The 16,881-nt window shown below is 41.2% G+C and overlaps 1 protein-coding gene and 1 long non-coding RNA gene across 25 annotated transcripts in view; one reads left to right on the top strand and one right to left on the bottom strand.

Annotated features, from left to right (window-relative positions):
• ADGRL3 (adhesion G protein-coupled receptor L3) overlaps positions 1–16,881 on the bottom strand; it is a 525,110-nt gene that overhangs the window by 198,249 nt on the left and 309,980 nt on the right. The gene's annotated exons all lie outside the window — the stretch shown is intronic.
• LOC114065294 lies at positions 2,073–5,262 on the top strand. Its single transcript, XR_003572916.1, has 2 exons — positions 2,073–2,309; positions 5,222–5,262. It is a non-coding gene; the product is annotated as an uncharacterized LOC114065294 (long non-coding RNA).

The following is a 16,881-nucleotide window of genomic DNA, read 5'->3' on the forward strand; positions in this document are numbered from 1 at the left end:
ATTTCCCCATGGCATCAGTAGATTAAAAAAAAAAATAATCTTGCTAGACAAAAAAAAAAAAAAAAAAAAAAAAAAAAAAAAAAAAAAAAAAAAAAAAAAAAAAAAAAGGGGGTGACAATGAAACACACTCATTTTGCTATGAGGTAATTCAATAAATCTGTCTACTTTTCTAAGGCTTAGTTTTTATGTAAAACAACACTTATTTATCTTGCTACATTCAAAATGGAAAAAGAATTAAGGGTGAGGTTCAGTTTTCAGTCCAGCTTTTAGTAATATGAAAACAGGAAACAGTGCTAAAAGGGACCCTGGGAGATCTAGGGGACAGAGCCAGATGCCAAGGCTATGCCTGCTTCACATAAAAATGGTCTGTCTCTCTCTCAGTCTCTTTTGGATAGTTTAGATGATGCAAAACCTCAAGAATCAAATTATCACATTGCCAGAGGTTCACAGAGTGGCAATGATGGGGCCATGCTGATATGGTGGCACAGAGGACATTGTCCTTTCCTTTCACTGCATCCTGTTCTCTTCTGCATTCAGGAGGCCTCATCTAACACATCTGATGGCAGCATGCCATGGCCTGAACTCATGAACAGCACAGGCATAGCTTACAGCATCTCCTGGGGGAGGAGATTCAGCTTCCTACCAAATTACTAATTAACCTTGGGGGTGGGAGAGAAGGGCTTTTGAGAAGAGTTGGTGAGAAGAGGCTGCATCAGGCTAAAATCTGAAATGAAACAGTTCAAGAAGCATCACCCTTAAGACCAGTATGGAAACACAACCTAGAGATCACCTACCAACCATTAACCACCACAGTTCACTGCTAACCCAGTCTGCTTTCTCCATATGCACCTCTCAGAGAGAGGACACGAGCATGATAATAACACATGTTTCTGGAAGTGACAGCATATTATAAATTCAGATCACACTCAGGTATGACCCAACCAAGGGTTAATCAACTTTCAGGCCTGAGAAGGCTCCTGAAAGCCTAGGGTGTTGTGCATCTCCCTCACAACTTGAAGGGAAGAGCAGTGCCTTCAGTGAGGGGCTCTGGGTAGCCTACCTAACTGCTAGGAGCTTGCATGGCATATTTCAAAAATGCATACTTCTATAAAAATTTAAACAACTTTCAGTGCATTACTGTGTTCTCATTGAGCTAATGCACATAATAGAAGAAATGAGAAGAAAGTCCCCTTGATGGCTCTACCTGGGTCAACCGAGGTGGAAGGCCTGATCTTCAGCTCTACAGATGTTAGTTTAAATTAGAAGAAGACCAACTCATTTTTTAAAAAGGGCTCTGATTTAAAGAAAGCAGGTTCTCAGCAGTTTCACAAAAATGGTGGTCCATATCTTGGTGCAACACTGATGTTCTTTATAAAAGCAGACTGTGTGTGACCCAAGCCACGGAGAAAGGATGGAAGTGTTCATATGATTTCGGCTGAGAGACTGCCCTTCTCCAAAAGCTAAAGGAGGAGTGATGGGGGCTCTTGGCAGCTAGTGCTGCCTGTTCTGGTGTCTCACACAAATGGGGAAAAGAAAAAAAAAAAGGTGGATGTGATGTCTCTGGTGCTGCATGATCACAGGCAGCAGAGCGACACAGCTGACATGGGCGTGGGGGCAGAGGTGGACACAGGAGCAGGGCCATCCTGCCCTTTGGGGTGCAACAAGGTTTTGATGATGCTGGGCCACACTCCCAGCAAAGGAGCCCACCATCAGGCTGCAGAATCCAGGAAGGACCTTTTTGATGATTCATGATTTCAACCAGCAGAACATGTATCCTTTAAACTTGCCATTGGAAAGGAATAGAAAATGGGCACAGAAACGCCACTTCACATGGCTTTTCGGGGTGCACTGGAACCAAGAAAAGCCATTTTCATCCCTGCAAAAATCCCCAAATCCCTCTTGTGCAAAGACACAACCAGAAGACTTATGCTTTTTTGTCTTCTCCTTACGTGACCACACACCCATCTCTTCCGGACAGAGTTTCTGCTGCCCTCACTCCGACAGCTGTGCCATGAAGATAGCATTCCTCATGACAGCTGAAAAATCTATAGGTAAAGACAGGTCTGATCAATTTACAGGAAGCTCCACTGCCGAGCTGAGCAGCAAAGTCCATAAACCCAGCAGATGCCTCTGTTTTCAAGCCACAGGGAACCTTCTGGGAAAGGCTATGGCATTGGTTTTGTCATGGCCAACGGGCAAGAAATGCAAGCTGGAAGCAGCCTGTTTTGCTGGCCTCCAGATCTGGACCCAACAGTTTGAAAAATACACCTTCAACTGATGGCTTCTGGACTCCCTGTTCAATGCAAAGAGTAGGTATTACACAGCTCCTCCCTCCAAACCACACTTGAGAAAGTAATATTTCTGTTTTACAGGTAAGGAAGCCAACACCTTAAAACTCTAACAGATCAAGGATCAGTGGCCTAGGACATCTGAGACCAGGAGTTTAATTCATTCTCCATTAGCTTAAAGCAATTTTTAGCTCAAAAACTCTCTAAGAATACCAGTGCTCCAGTTTTAAGCATGACAAAAGGCAAAAAAAGAGGGATTTTTACATTTTGCTCCAAGTCGTGCAACAAAATCAGAGGAAAACTGGACCAGGTGCTCGTGGCACAATTTGTAGTGAATTAAGCGAAAGGAAACTGTGTTTGACATATGCACAGCTGTGCATGAACACAAGGACAGGAGAAATATGTTCAATGAAAAACTAAGATGACAAGCCTAGTACGTCAGAGCTCTTCAGAGATCTGGATGTCCTACAATAAACCTCCATTTGCTAAACATGTCTCATTTCTTCCTGAAGCACAAGCGGAGCCAGAAGAAAGCATCCACAGTATGAACAGCAAGAGCACATTAAATTCTCCTCTTATTCTCTCTGTATGTTTTATTGAGTGGGAGTGGGGGCTGTAAGAGAACTGTGTTAAAACTAAGCTAAAAAAAAAGAACAAAACCACAAAGACTACTTAATTAGGTGTTTTTAAAATTATTTGTGATTTCCATCCAAATCCACATGCCACTTTGCATCAGAATTGCAATTTTAAGTTTGTCTCAGAAAACTTACCTCACTGCTTACAATTCTAGTCATCTCTGACTGCATCACAATCAAATACAAGGCAAAAATAGCAGCCCAAAACAACAAAGCTTGTTTTCCTAAACACAACCAAACAACCAACGACTTCATAACTTACATTCACAGGAAAAAAAACCCCTAATTTACAAACTCCACACATATTCTCAACTTGTCACGCTGATTCTCTTAAGCCTTGAGAAATAAAATATACTTATACAAAATTAATTAGAAAATTAATGCAAACACTAGATAAAATGTAAAGAATTCCTAAAACACTGAGGTTTGCCACGAAAAAAGCTGAGTTTTTTTTGTGGACGTACCTTGTTTTGTTTCTCTTAATCCTATTTTAAACACAAGCAACATAGATGTTGCAGAACTGCTTATCTGAACGCTCCTGTTGTGTGTACTGGGATTCAAATTTTAGCCAAAACTGTAGAGAGACAAGCCAATTATAGCATTTCCACTGTGGGTGTGACTGCCATGATGGTAAAGATAACAAGTGAGGAAATGTCCTGTTATTTTTTGAAGGTACTTATTCTATAGCAATATTCCAGGGACAGAGCAGAAATAGGCAGGAGTCCACTGCTAAAGTAAAAAAAGATTGTTCTCTCAATACCTTGCAAGCTAAACAAAGAAAATAGTCAAGGTTAATTAAAGATTGATTAAGATTTCCATTTGGGAATAGTGGCAGGAAAATATTACCTGCTTCCCCCAAGCAAGCTGTAGCAGAGCTGGAAAATGGTGCCAAATCAGGATTCCAATGCTTTAACCATAGTCCAAAATCAAATATGAAAACCTGCAAGCATAAGGAGCAAACTGTATGATCACCTTTGAGGGATGATCACTGCAAATGCAGCTGTCAGCATCTGTCCAGTGTGCTGTGTGCAGCACAGCAAGGTCACCTTGCCCAGGATGGTTTTTAAGGATGGTTGGGAGAACACAGCACAGTGGCCTTCCTTTAGCCAGACACCAAGCAGGTATGAGAGATAATTTTTTCTATTCTTTTAGCCCCACAGGTTCAGTGTTATGAACTCCTATGGATCACATGAGCTCAGGAGAGAGGATACAGACTTTGGACATTGTTGTTATTTTCAATGAACTATCAGCTCTCTTCTCTCAATCTTGCTATCCGCCTGGGTGCCTGTCAGCTGCCGTCAGCAAGGTCTGGTGGGGAATGTCTGGTCATGGGGAGGTCTGCTCTGAGGAACTGAGAAGGTTTGTTACCTTACAGCATTGTTTTCAGGCGTTGGCTTGAAAAGCAGCCAAGCACTTCCCAGTGACAGCCTCCCCATAGATTCGACTCTGTGGCTGGATTCATTGAGCAGCAGGAGGGAAAAAAGGCTGTAAGAGATGCTCTCCTCTGTCTTCCTCAGAGGAAGCAACATCAAAAGCCTGTTTCTCTTCCTTTGAGAGCTGTGCCTGGCCTCAGCCATTACAAGGTTAAGCTCCCAGAATAGGCTGCACTTCGGAAAGCCATCAGATTAAAGCTGGTGCACAGCACAGCTGCTGCTCTTTTACACAAGTCAGGTCCCAAGAGGAACGTCTACAGCACAGACCATAGCCTAAGTGCCAATTGCATTCTAGATGCACTTCAACCCACCATGATGCTGGCAAAGGCTTAGCAGCAGCTCACCCCAGCACCCTGTTGTCAGGGCAGCTGTCTTTGCACGAACCTGCTGGAGCAGGGATGGCCGAAGAGGTGAAGGAGGTGACAGCTATCATATCTCCAGCAGCAAAAGCTGCTGGGATGCCCTCAGCTTTTACACCACTGCTGAACCACTGTGCTCGAGGTCTGAGGCAGCAGGAATGGGAACAGGGATGCTGTTCAATGGGCACCAAACAGAGGGAAACAGCATGGGCTTGGAGCCACAGCCCCTCTAGCAAATGGTCCAAGGCTACCACCAGCCTTTCTGTCTCCAATAACAGAGCACCAGGGCATTAAGTGTTTTCACTGATGATCCTTCTCCCCCATCCCTGATGTCTGCCATGTGTCTCAGGTTGCAAGATGAAATCAAACATGTACACACATGCCACAGAGCTACACTAGACTGATGGATGCCAAACCGGATATGGGAAAGTATACATGCCTAATATCCACCACAAGAGCTGCACCAATTTGCAGTGGCTCTAAATAAAGGTCTTACTGTTTCCTAGCAATGCCAGAAGAGGCCAAGGATCTCAAAGTTGCCGCCTATTTAAAAAAAACCAAAACCAAAAAAAACCCCACAGACCAGAACCACAAGGAAGTGGAAAGCATGACAGCAAGAGCTGGAGTTCAGGATCCCTGACAGACCACATCGGGGTGCCATTCACAGCAGGGAAGACCTTCAGGAAAATAAATGCCAAGATAGACATGTACCACTGGCCCTTTGTGTAGTTGTCATCTCTGCCCAACCACAACTGCAAGGGTAGTCTAATGCAGTGACACGTGTGACATGCACACCATGGCTTGGGGGTCACAAGACCTTCAACTGTGAATTCTCCAAATTATAACAGCAGGAATCTGCCATTAGATTATACAAAAAGTCATGTAGTATATGCATGCTGTGGGGACTGAGATAAAAACAAACACCAAACTGCCCCCCCCCTCCCACCCTTCTCCCACTCCTGAGAGAGAGTGAGACGTACTTCCTTCCAGGAAAGGGTTAAGCAGCTCTGCAAAGCACGCCTTGCCTTGCCTCCCTGTTTGCACTTGGTGTGCAGAGAAGACTTCAGCTCTTAGCAGTGCAGTCCTTGGGGAGGAGCCCTAGGAGTAGCACAGCACGCTGTTTTTTGTTGCTTTCTTTGTTAATAAATCTAAAGGGGACTTTGGGCTTTGTATGCAACATGGGCTTTTTAGAGCAGGTCAGAGAAAGCTCCTGCTCACAAAGTCGATAGTGGAAAATGGCACTGCTGCACACAACATCATCACGCCTGGGACCTGAACGTGCAGAAAGCTGAGCTTGTTGACTGTAATCTGCTTTGTTTTCCAACCTTTAGCCACATAACTACGTTTCACAAAAAGGAAAACTGGGACAGAAAACAGCAGCCAACAGGTTAGGGCCTAACTGGGCTTCCTTCTGCACCATCAGGATTCATCCAGATCACACCCAGTCAACACAGCATTTGCAATCATGACCTTCTCTGGCAATTACAGCTTTGCTTCCCTGTTAAAATGTTTTATCCAGCAATGATTTTGCAGCTCCATGAAGCATTCCTGATTAGATTTTCAACACTGTTACACATGAGGTCCCTTATACAGAACAGTTTCCACGCAGAAAATGTGAGAAACACCACTCAGCAATTTTCAGTGCAGATTTTGAAGTAAAATAGAAAGAGAAAAATATTATTTAGAAAAGAAAATAAAATAAAGCATTTGAAATCATTCAGGAACTGTAAACCAAAATTAAAATTATCTATAGCATCATCACAGGCTACTGTCCTGCAGTTTAAGGACAAACAAGAAGGAGCAGAGAGCTTTCAGTTTGTCCAAGATTAACTCCACATACTAGAATTGAAGATGGGAAAGATGGGTGGGATATCCAACAGTCTGCAAAAAAAAAAAAAATTAGTTCATGTCAGACAAAGTCCTGTACTGGAGATTTTAAAGATAAGCAGGTGGAAGAAAAGAGGAAAGAGACACATTATGATCAAACTAATTTAAAACAGGAAGAATGCTGAGTACATTTATTAACATTCCCAAAAGTAGTATCCAGCAGACAGAGGAATGTAGAGTGAGATCTCATACCTGTGGAATAGAAATGCAGTCTGTAGCACTGTAAAGCCAAGACTGGTTCCTTGTAGACAACAGAAATCCAGTACAAAGGAGTCAGGCCATTAGCAAGAGCAAAACAGGACTGATGAAAATCTCGGTATGTCTTGTCCTCCCTGCACCTTATATTACAACATTCCCAACCAAAGGATGAAACATCTGGATGTAACTGGTCCATACAATCTCCATAATCATGGAGAGTTTGCCATTCACTAGAATTTTATATGGCAAGCCACTCCTTCCCGGGAAGTATTCCACATCAGTATCAATGAATTCAATTTTTTGCAGGGAAGATTAGGATCAAGGATTAGCTCTTCTGGATAAACAGAGAAAGTGTGTTCAGAAATTCAAAATAATAACAACTTCACACTAAAATGAAGATTATTTTTTTTTATCTATTATTTCACTTGTGAGGTTCACCTGCCAAGCTTGCTATTTTTCTCACTTATCTTTTTGCAATTACTCCGTTGCCTGAGAAGCCAGGAATAGTGCAGGCAGTAAGCAATGTCCACTGCAAAAGCACCTTTAGCAATATAACCATCAAACATGGCCACATGGATCAACTCTTACAGATAAACCTTACAGGGACACAACTGGGTTTTCAAAAACATTAAATTCCTTCTGTGTGCCTAGCACAAAGCATTTGGAGCTGCAGGAACACAGAACAGAGTATTTATACTTCCAGTAATTCCTTGGTATAAATGGTTTTTCAAGTCCAAGTCAAGGGATCTGGCAGACCATGATGTTGGAAAAGCTCTTCCATTAGATACTGGATTACTAAGAAAACTTGGTCTCTGAACAATCAGGACAGATTGGTCAACTCTCTGAGAAACTAAAAGAAATTCTGTTTGCATTTAAGCTAAAAGTATGACTACAAGCAGTGCTGAAATTCTGTTTTCCGCTCCATCCCAACCTCAAAAACCTGCCCAAATGGCCCAGTGGGAACATCCACCAGTCCAAAATTCAGGCCCGCAGACTAAATTCTTCCCCCAACCAGAAAGGCAAATGAGTGAAGCTGGAGTTTTCTCTGCACGTTGTCCAGAGCATCACACAGTTTTTTGCCAAGCTTTTTAGAGTTGCCACAGAGCCATCTCCACTGCAGCACAGGGTGAGGAGAGACACTGGGATGCTGCTAAATTTTAATTATTGCATGAAAGAATTTATGTTTTTTCAAATAAACTGTGTTTTAGAGCAAGAGATATTTGCATTTCCATTTCTTTAAATGGAACTAACAAGCCACATACATTAAAGAAACCCGTAAAATCAAAGGAAAAAGCCCTGTAACATTCATTTTCTCTTAGGTACCTTCAAATTCAACATTATTGTAGCACATCGTTCTTTGGAGCTTTAATGCCTACACTTTTATAGACCAAAACCAATCACTGCTATTTTGCTTGAAAGAAAACCTGCAGGTTGTGAAAAGAAGGCTCTAATTGACTTATTTTGTTTTATGAAAAACTACGTCCCCAAATTCTTTATGTAGTAAATTGAATTTTCAAACTAATGTTTATCATGTGTGCAATTGTTTCCAGAAATGAATTTTTAAAACAATGATACTGGACAGACCACTCAGGCAGAGCTTGCCTGATGTTTTTAAAACTAATGGTTGCAGTAAAAATGTCAGTCTGAAGAGGAAGTAAGAATTTTGTCTTCTACTGCTAATTACATAGGTTTCAAAATTGTATTAGGACATTCATTTATGGCCAGCGTTAATCAGGAGTCATATAGCTGTAGGTCAGAGCAATTATATGCATTTAAAAGCAAGTCCATCATTTCTGCATGTGATTTTTCACTGTAGATTATGAACAGTTTTACAGTGAGTATATTCTGCTAGTCTCCAATAAAAGCCTATTTCTCCTTATTTTTAGATCCATTACACACACACAGCTCATTCTGGGAATGTCTGAAATTCAGCACAACGGGCTGTACTTAGAAACAGAAGTTGTTCTCAGTTTGGTGCTTTCATACTGATCATTAACTACCATACAGCTGGCAATGAAATCAACCCCCCAATTGTCTTTTAAACGCAATAAACACATAACTAGGTCATATTATTGCTGTGAATCATCTTTAGCCACTTTTGCATCACGTAATTTAATATCCATTTGTAGAAGAGCTGACACTACCAACTCTATTCTCATTAAATATTGGAAAATTTAATTGGCTACCTATTTGACTTCAGGCAAACAGTGATATAAACCAGACAAACTCTCACCTCTTGACCCTATTGACTGACCTAAGTAAAACACACTGTTGGTACCACAAAAGCCATGTGAGCACTAAGGGTAATTCTGCATTCCTGAGAGAGAACAGATTTTGGGACTCTCTACTGGCATGACGAGAAAAAGGTACCAAAAAAAAAAAGGTTCAAGTTAACTGATTAATAGTAAATCCGATGTTCTACAAGCCAATATCCTCCTGTGTATTCCAGGAGAGCTTCTGCTCCTGAAAGGTGAGGTCGATTGCAAAGAACAGCATTGGATTTAAGAGGCTGAAGCTTGTAAAGCCACAGTCACAGCTGTGCGGGTATATTTATGATAGAGTAAGCGGGAATGCGAGAAATGAAGTGGAAAGAATAAAAGGGGAGATGAAAGGTGAATTTTCAATAAAACCTCCCCGAATTCAGGCAGAGAGAAAGTGATAAATAATCTCTCTGCAGATAGCTCTCATCTTGACACTCTTTAATGGTATCCATACCTAATTTCCAGGGACTCTGATATCATGAGAAAGACTGCAAACCTTGGGTTCCTGGGGCTCCTTTCCACACATCCTGATGTGCAATGAGACTGCCAACCTGTTCAGATTTATACAGCCCACAAACTACATGGCAGAGAAAAACCACATCACATTAACGCAGTAGCTCAGAGTTGAGTCAGAAGGATCACAAGAAGGATGATCACAATCATGAGTGAAGAAGGAGGAAGGTGCACCTGTTGTGCATCTTCAAGCAGCACGATTTGGGTAGCAGGAGGTGCCAAGAGCATCTTTTGCCAAGGTGGTCACAGGTAGCTAAGTCTGCTTCTTCTTATCCCAAGCTCTAGAGCAAGAAGATCCTTTAGGCCTTGCATGAACTGTCACCACACCCCCACACAGGATCAGAAAGGACCCTTAAAGCATCAAATTCTACCAAAAAACAAAACAAAACAAAACAAAACAAAACAAAAAAAAAAAAAGGCTTTACATTGGAAACTCTCTACATCCAGATCTGACCAATGGCACAATACAAGGAGGTTGTCCTACTGTCAGCAAAGAGCACTAGCATTGCAGAATTCCTCTAATTAAGTCTGATAAAAGTGACATAAAATTGATTTCTTCCCATTAAAATAAATACCAAAAGTAGTGCTTAAGAAACTTCTTGGTTAACTTTAGAGCTATGTTTTGATTTATTTATTTTCTTTGCCTGAAGAGAGGGCTGTGTAAATGCTGCACTGTTAAGGGAAAGAAGTTCAAACTTTACATAAGGGCTTTTTGCCCAGTGTCTCTTGGCATGCTTCCTTGAGTTTTAGATTGCTTTGTATGGTGAAGTATTACAGAATAAGATAACACTGTGTTATCAATGCACTGAGGAAGGGCTTTGCACTGAAGAAATTGAGCCAAAAATTCCTTTTCAAGGAGAGCAGAGAGTGCATATGAATAAGCACTAAATTCAGCAGGGGAATAGCTAATATGATTGGTTTTAAAGACACAGAAATGAGTATTTTGCTGTGTTATGAATGTGAATTTGAAAAAGCCAGAGGAAGAACATACAAGCTTTCTACTCCCAGTTTCAGCCAAGACACTGTAGCAATTTTATAAATCAGAAACTAAACAAGTTATTGTGATTTTATTTTTGAATGGCTATTTGGCTCATTTGTTCTGGCAATATATGTCTTAATGATGTATTCTGCATTATAACCAGCAAATGTTTCTGCAGTGGATTTTGCTAAAGTGATGAAGATTTTTAACAGATTTCTCTCCACCAAATTAAGCACCAATCCTGCAAACACTTAGACAGTTTATTTGTTTCCAGATAAGGCATCTTAAGGGAATGTAGCCTCCAAGACTGTTGGTCTATCTTCTGAGGAGTGCTGGGCTACAGTCATCTAGATTTCTCTTCAAGAGCCAGGCTTTTATTCACAGAAACCTTTCCCCTGCTGTATTTACAGCAGATATTTTATTTTTTTAAAGAAAGCAACACAACAGATGGAAATTGAAAGGAAAACTGAAGGAATACACAGTAATTTCTGCAAAGCTGGGCATCTGACAAGGCACCAACCAACATCACCATGATCTTAGGTTACTAGCCAGCCTTTTGCAGTAACTTTGTGCAAACTTCTAGAAACTTCAGGTAGGAAGTTTTGTAGAATTTCCCTGTCCAAAGGACCCTCAGGAAAGGCTGATGAATAGCTTTGCTGCAAACACAAATTTTACCCTTGCCCAGACAGGTGCAGCTCCCAAGAGGCTGAGAAAGAGCAGGATCCTCTTACACCGGAATTGATGTTTGCTCACAGTTTTCCATCGTGCAATATTTCACGCTCTTCATTTTTTGGTTATTAAAATAGGATGTTATCCAACAAGTGGAGGGGAAGACAAGGTCAGGGAGTTGGTTCCTGTCTCAGAAGTGGCAGCTAGAGCTGCTGAGCAACATGTGTTTCTCGTTTGAAACGTATCATTCATTCTTAAAAAACAATAATACATACCATCTGTTGCAGCCATTCATAATTGATAAGATTTGGGCTGCATTTGACTGTGAAAACCCATTTCAACATGAGTATCGACATTCAGATGAAGAAGTGTTGCAAAGCAATTTGTCGGAGCTTTCTTACCATACATTACAGCCAACAATGGCCAACTGTCTCCAGGCACACACATGGGGCTCTGGAAAACCCAGTTACCAAGGCACTGCAAAGTGTCAGCATCTTCCCATGGCAAATAAAAAAAAAGTTTATTTTCAGTTGGAATGACCATCTAGTCCAACCACTCAACCATTCCAGGGCTAACCAAAAACCAAAGCAAAATATTAAGAGCATTTTCCAAATGCTTCTTAGAGACTAACAAGCTTGGGGCATCAAACAACCCTCCAGGAAGCCTCCTCCAGTGCTCCTCCTTCTCAGTAAAGAAATGCTTCCTAATGCCCAGTATAAACCTACTTTGATGCAGCTTTGAACAATTACCATTTGTCCTATCACTGGATCCCAGCAAGAAGAGCTCAGAACCTCCCTCTACACATCCTCTCCCCTCAGGAAATTGTACAGAGCAATGAGGCTGTTCCTTGGCCTCTTTTTCTCCAAACTTGACAAATCCAGAGTTCTCCATTGCTCCTCACATGATATGTCTTCCAGCCCTTTTACTGGCTTTGCTGCTCTCCTCTGGATGCACTTCAGCACCTTTAACATCCGTCTGTGGGGTCCAGAACTGCACACAGTCCTCAAGACAGAGGTTGCACCCACACTTAGTACAGTGGGATAATCACCTTTATTGATGGGCTGGTTATACTTTGTTTGATGCACCCAAAGGATGGGGTTTTGCCCTCAGGGCTGCCAGGGCATACACTGCTGGCTGTCAACCAGCATCCCCAGATCCCTTTCTGCAGGGTTGCTCTCCAGCCACTCCCCTGTACCAGGTAAAGAATCCAGTAGTTGTTCTTGTTAAATTTTGTCCAGTCAATAATTGCCTAACACTCCAATCTATCTGTGCTCCCTCTGCAATGTCTCTCGTCCCTCAAAAGAGTTAAAATGATGATCCCAGTTTGGGATCATCAGCACACTTGCTAATAGTGCATTAAAATCCTGTATCCAGGTATTAGATAAATATATTAAACAGAACTGGCCCTAGAATTGAACCTTGAGGAACATCACTGGTGAACAGTCATTAGCCAGAAGTAGCCACATTCACTACAACCCTTTGAGTCCTGCCTTCCAGCCCAGTCCTTCACCCAGCACATCACAAAACTGCTCATCTCACAGCTGGATGACTTGTCCAGAAGGATGCTATATCATAAGCATCAAAAGCCTTACTAAAATTCAGAAAAACTATAACCACCAGCTTCCCTTCATCCACTAGGCAGCTACCCTTATCACAGAAGGATACCAAATTATTTCAACAGGGCTTTGTCTTCATGAACCCACACCGACTGGGCCTGATGACTGCACTGTGCTTTATATGCCTGTCAATAGTACCCAGAATGGTATTTTCCATAATTTTTCCAGGAACTGAGACGAATAGGCTGTAGTTGCCTGGGTCTTCCCACTTGTTGTTCTTATGAAATGGAATTACACTGCCTAACTTCAAGTCAGCAGGGACCTCCCCAGTCTCCCAATATTTGGCAGATGATGAAGAGTGATCCTGCTACTGCTAGTTCCTTCAGGGATGAATCCCATCAGGACCCATGGACTTGTCAACATTCAGCTGATACAGCTGGTCCCTTACAATTTCAGTGTTCACAGAAGGAAAGTTACTGCTCCCACACACTTGTGGTTCCCCAGCTGAGAGGACCAAACAGGCCAAGGTCTACCAGCATTATTAAGAACTTAAGCAAGGAAAAGCATTGACTGCCTCCACTTTTTCTTCATCTCCATTAGCCAAGTGACCACCTTCAACAAGTATTACTCCCAGTGTTTTCTTTAAACCTCCTCTTGCTTTAGAAAAGCTCTTAATGTTATCTGACACAACACTGGCCAGTTTCAACTCTAATTGAGATCTGGCCTTTCCTGTCTTCTCCCTGCATATACAAACCACAGCTCTGTAATCTTCCTTTTACCGAGGCAAAATGTGAACGATTGCTTTTGTGCACTCTAGAATGGGTTTGAGAATTTGACAGCCATTTAATTTTGTCTCTAAGAGGAAATGACAGAACAGACCAGTCCTCTTTGAGAAAGAAATGCCTTTCCTTTGCACTGGAAATCTCTCTCCGTATTATCATCACTGCACCGCAAACATCATCCAAATGGGAAGGCCCAAACTCCCGCTGTTTCATAATCAAGGTTGCCCCGATTTTAATACTGTTCTATTTCACTCTATGCATCCAAATTCCCTCCAAGTCAATACAAAAACTCCCAAGTGTTTCAGTGGGCTCTCAAAGGCATGTGCTGAAAGACAACTACTATGCCTTTATTAAGACTGTTTAAAAAAGAGGAAAAAAAAATCAGAAAAAAAAACCCTCCAAAACTTAAGACATTAATTTAACTTAAACATGACAATTGAACAGGTCATATTTTTAGTGGATTCTATTTGAAACACTGACTTTTTGTTTTCAAAGTACCAGCCACAGAATGTAGATTTGTCACTTTATGGTAATTAATATCCTCCCCCACCAGAGTCATCTGGAACATATTTAATTATTGACTTCATTGAAAATGTACATGGCACATGCTCACTCTTCTGAGTGAGTCTTTAAATGGACAAAGGCCTATTTGTTCCTTCTTCGAAAACCCAGCCTCAGCACATAAAGTGACCCTCAAATTAGGCTTCTGTTACTTGCGTATACCACGTATAAGATGCAAACCTGCAAGCTGACATCCATCAAACATTTAAGCACAACGCCTCGGTGTAAGTGTCCCAGTAGTGTCAACGGGGAAAGCCCTAGTGAAACCAGGGGGCACAACTGTGCCTTGTACAAATATGCATGTGGCAAGTTTATTCCAGTGCTACAGCCTGTGCCTCTTCTGCACCTCCTGTCCTAGTCTGCACCAAAGCTGGCTCAGATGTGCCTGTAGGTGCTGTAGGCACTCCCTGCACATGCACACTGCCGTGTCAAACCTGTGGCAGTACTCAGATACGACCCTATTTTCCCTGCTACATTTTAATAGCTGATGCCTCCAATATCTTCAGCTCCATACTGAGAATTGACTAACAGCCTTTCCTGTTTCAGGCACTGCCAAACTGAGTATAAATACCCAAAGCAGCAACAGGAAACACATGCGATTATACTGAGGCAGGACTAATTTCAGCCTGTGATAAGAATAAGACCACCAGTAGTAATATAGTATAATTCCGTACCAAAGAGAGCCACTAGCCACTACTTTCTGCTCTCCCATGCGAGGCTAGACTATCAAACTAATTTATCTTACAATTTCAATGTTTTGAGCCATGTCCTGTTAATAAAAAATATCTCCAACACCATCTATACGCTGTTTCCTGATTTTTCTTCTCCTTAAGGTCAAATATTCAAACTCAAGTCTGTATTTTCTCCACAGATTTTACATTCCTTCCCTTCAGTTTCACTGCAGAAACAAGGAACCATCTTTTAAGGCTGCACTCAGAATAGTACTTAAATGCTGCATTTTCTGCTTTAAATAGTAACATACGTGGAGTAACACCAGAGTGTTTCCTATACAGACATTAAAGGCAGATTTTCAGGGGAGCTTAGCTTTCATTAGGATACCTAGATATAATGGACTCATTTTCTAAATCTCAGGAGTGCAATAGTTCCTGTTCTGTTTAGTAGAACCATAATTTTGCAAAATTGAACATCTGAGGTTTTGGAAACTTTCAGGTGCTTGAGTGTGCATCTGTGTGGTCCTGCAAGCCTTTGCAAGAGATGAAATGGAAAAATGTGAGATTATTAATTTTTAAAGCAAAATGGAAAAAAAAGGCCTGATGCTACCTCTCTTGGGATAAAAAGAAAGGACTCAACTGGATTACACAGTGATGCATCAGCCCCAGACTCTGCTGCACTAGTGTGTGCTCTCCAGCAAAGGACAAGGCAATAGTTTCACTCACAGACACTATTCAAACACACACAAGAGAGGGAAAAAAAAAACAACAAAAAAACCAAGAAACCAGAGTTAATGAGGTGCATCAGAATAATACCTTCATAAAAGCAGAGAGGGAAACCAGGTAGACGTCATCTGCAAGGTAAATTAAAATTATATATCTCTGAGGATTATCAGTGAAAATTGAGATCTGGAAGGGAATTTGCTTTTGATATTGGACAGGATAAATACTCACTATAAATCTTTTTATGGGGGCCTGTAGAGCGGAACAGAGAAATTAAAGATAAATGAGATTAAGGCATTTTTTTTAAAACTACATTAGACATATTTAAGTTACTCTTGGAGGGGAAAAGGACTTTGGAGAAGAAGATTAGTTTAGACCCTCAGCAATACATTCATCTGGGAAATCAATTGGAATAATCTTTTCTAATCTGAATTGCTTATGAACCCTCTTAGGTCTCCTCCCCACCCCAGAAAAGAAAAAAAAAAATTAGACACACCTCAAAAAACCCTTAAGGACATCTCTGCATAACCTGTCAATCAGCCCAGGTAAGTGACATGCTATGACTATTTTTGGATAAGAAAACCATAGAAATAAGTTGCAGGATTTTGTTTGGGGTTTTGTTTGTTTTTCAAATGGATACCCCGGGGATGAGTCCTTTGCCTTAGTCTTCCACAATTCCTCCTCCCATTTAATTCCTCTTGGAAAGAGAAAGAGAAGCTAACCAAAATCAAATTATATGCAGTCTGAGTTTCTGTCTCCTTTGCCAGAGTTTGAGGTACATATAACTACTGTGGTTTCATGCAGGCCTATGTTGCTGTTAAAGTCGACTGGAAATGTTGTTAGCAAGGAAAGTGGAGGAAATGAGGAAAAAGTAATACATTCAGATGCATTTGGCTCTCTTCCTGGGAGCCCTTTTAATATAAAGAAACTCAACAAAGTTGTATTTTTAGACCTGGAAAGATGCACTTTCGTATTTCACACACTAAAGGGATTTGCCTTAATATACTCAAATTTCCCCCCTCCCTCCTCCTCCCTCATGTGCTAGAAGAAATGAACTTCAATCCTCAACTTAGCCACCGGATACACATATTCTGTTCTCCCTATTGGCCAGAATAAAACTCAATAAATGTATTTCATTTCTTTTGTGGATTTATAATAGCACCTGGCAAGGATGGTCTTAATCTCCTTATACTGCTTACCCCAATGAAAGGAACCTTTGCAGTACTTCTTGTGAGAGAAATTAAAGGAAAATAGGAATAAAATCTGGAAATATAAATGTTATTTCCATGAAGATCTTTTATAAAACGTATGAAATCCACATCAAAGTCCCCAGAGGGTGCTTGGCATAATAGCCCAAATTTAGACA

This window comes from Empidonax traillii, unplaced genomic scaffold, assembly GCF_003031625.1.
Source record: "Empidonax traillii isolate 1590-97213 ecotype Southwest subspecies unplaced genomic scaffold, ASM303162v1 scaffold637:size711352, whole genome shotgun sequence".
NCBI classification, from domain to species: domain Eukaryota; kingdom Metazoa; phylum Chordata; class Aves; order Passeriformes; family Tyrannidae; genus Empidonax; species Empidonax traillii.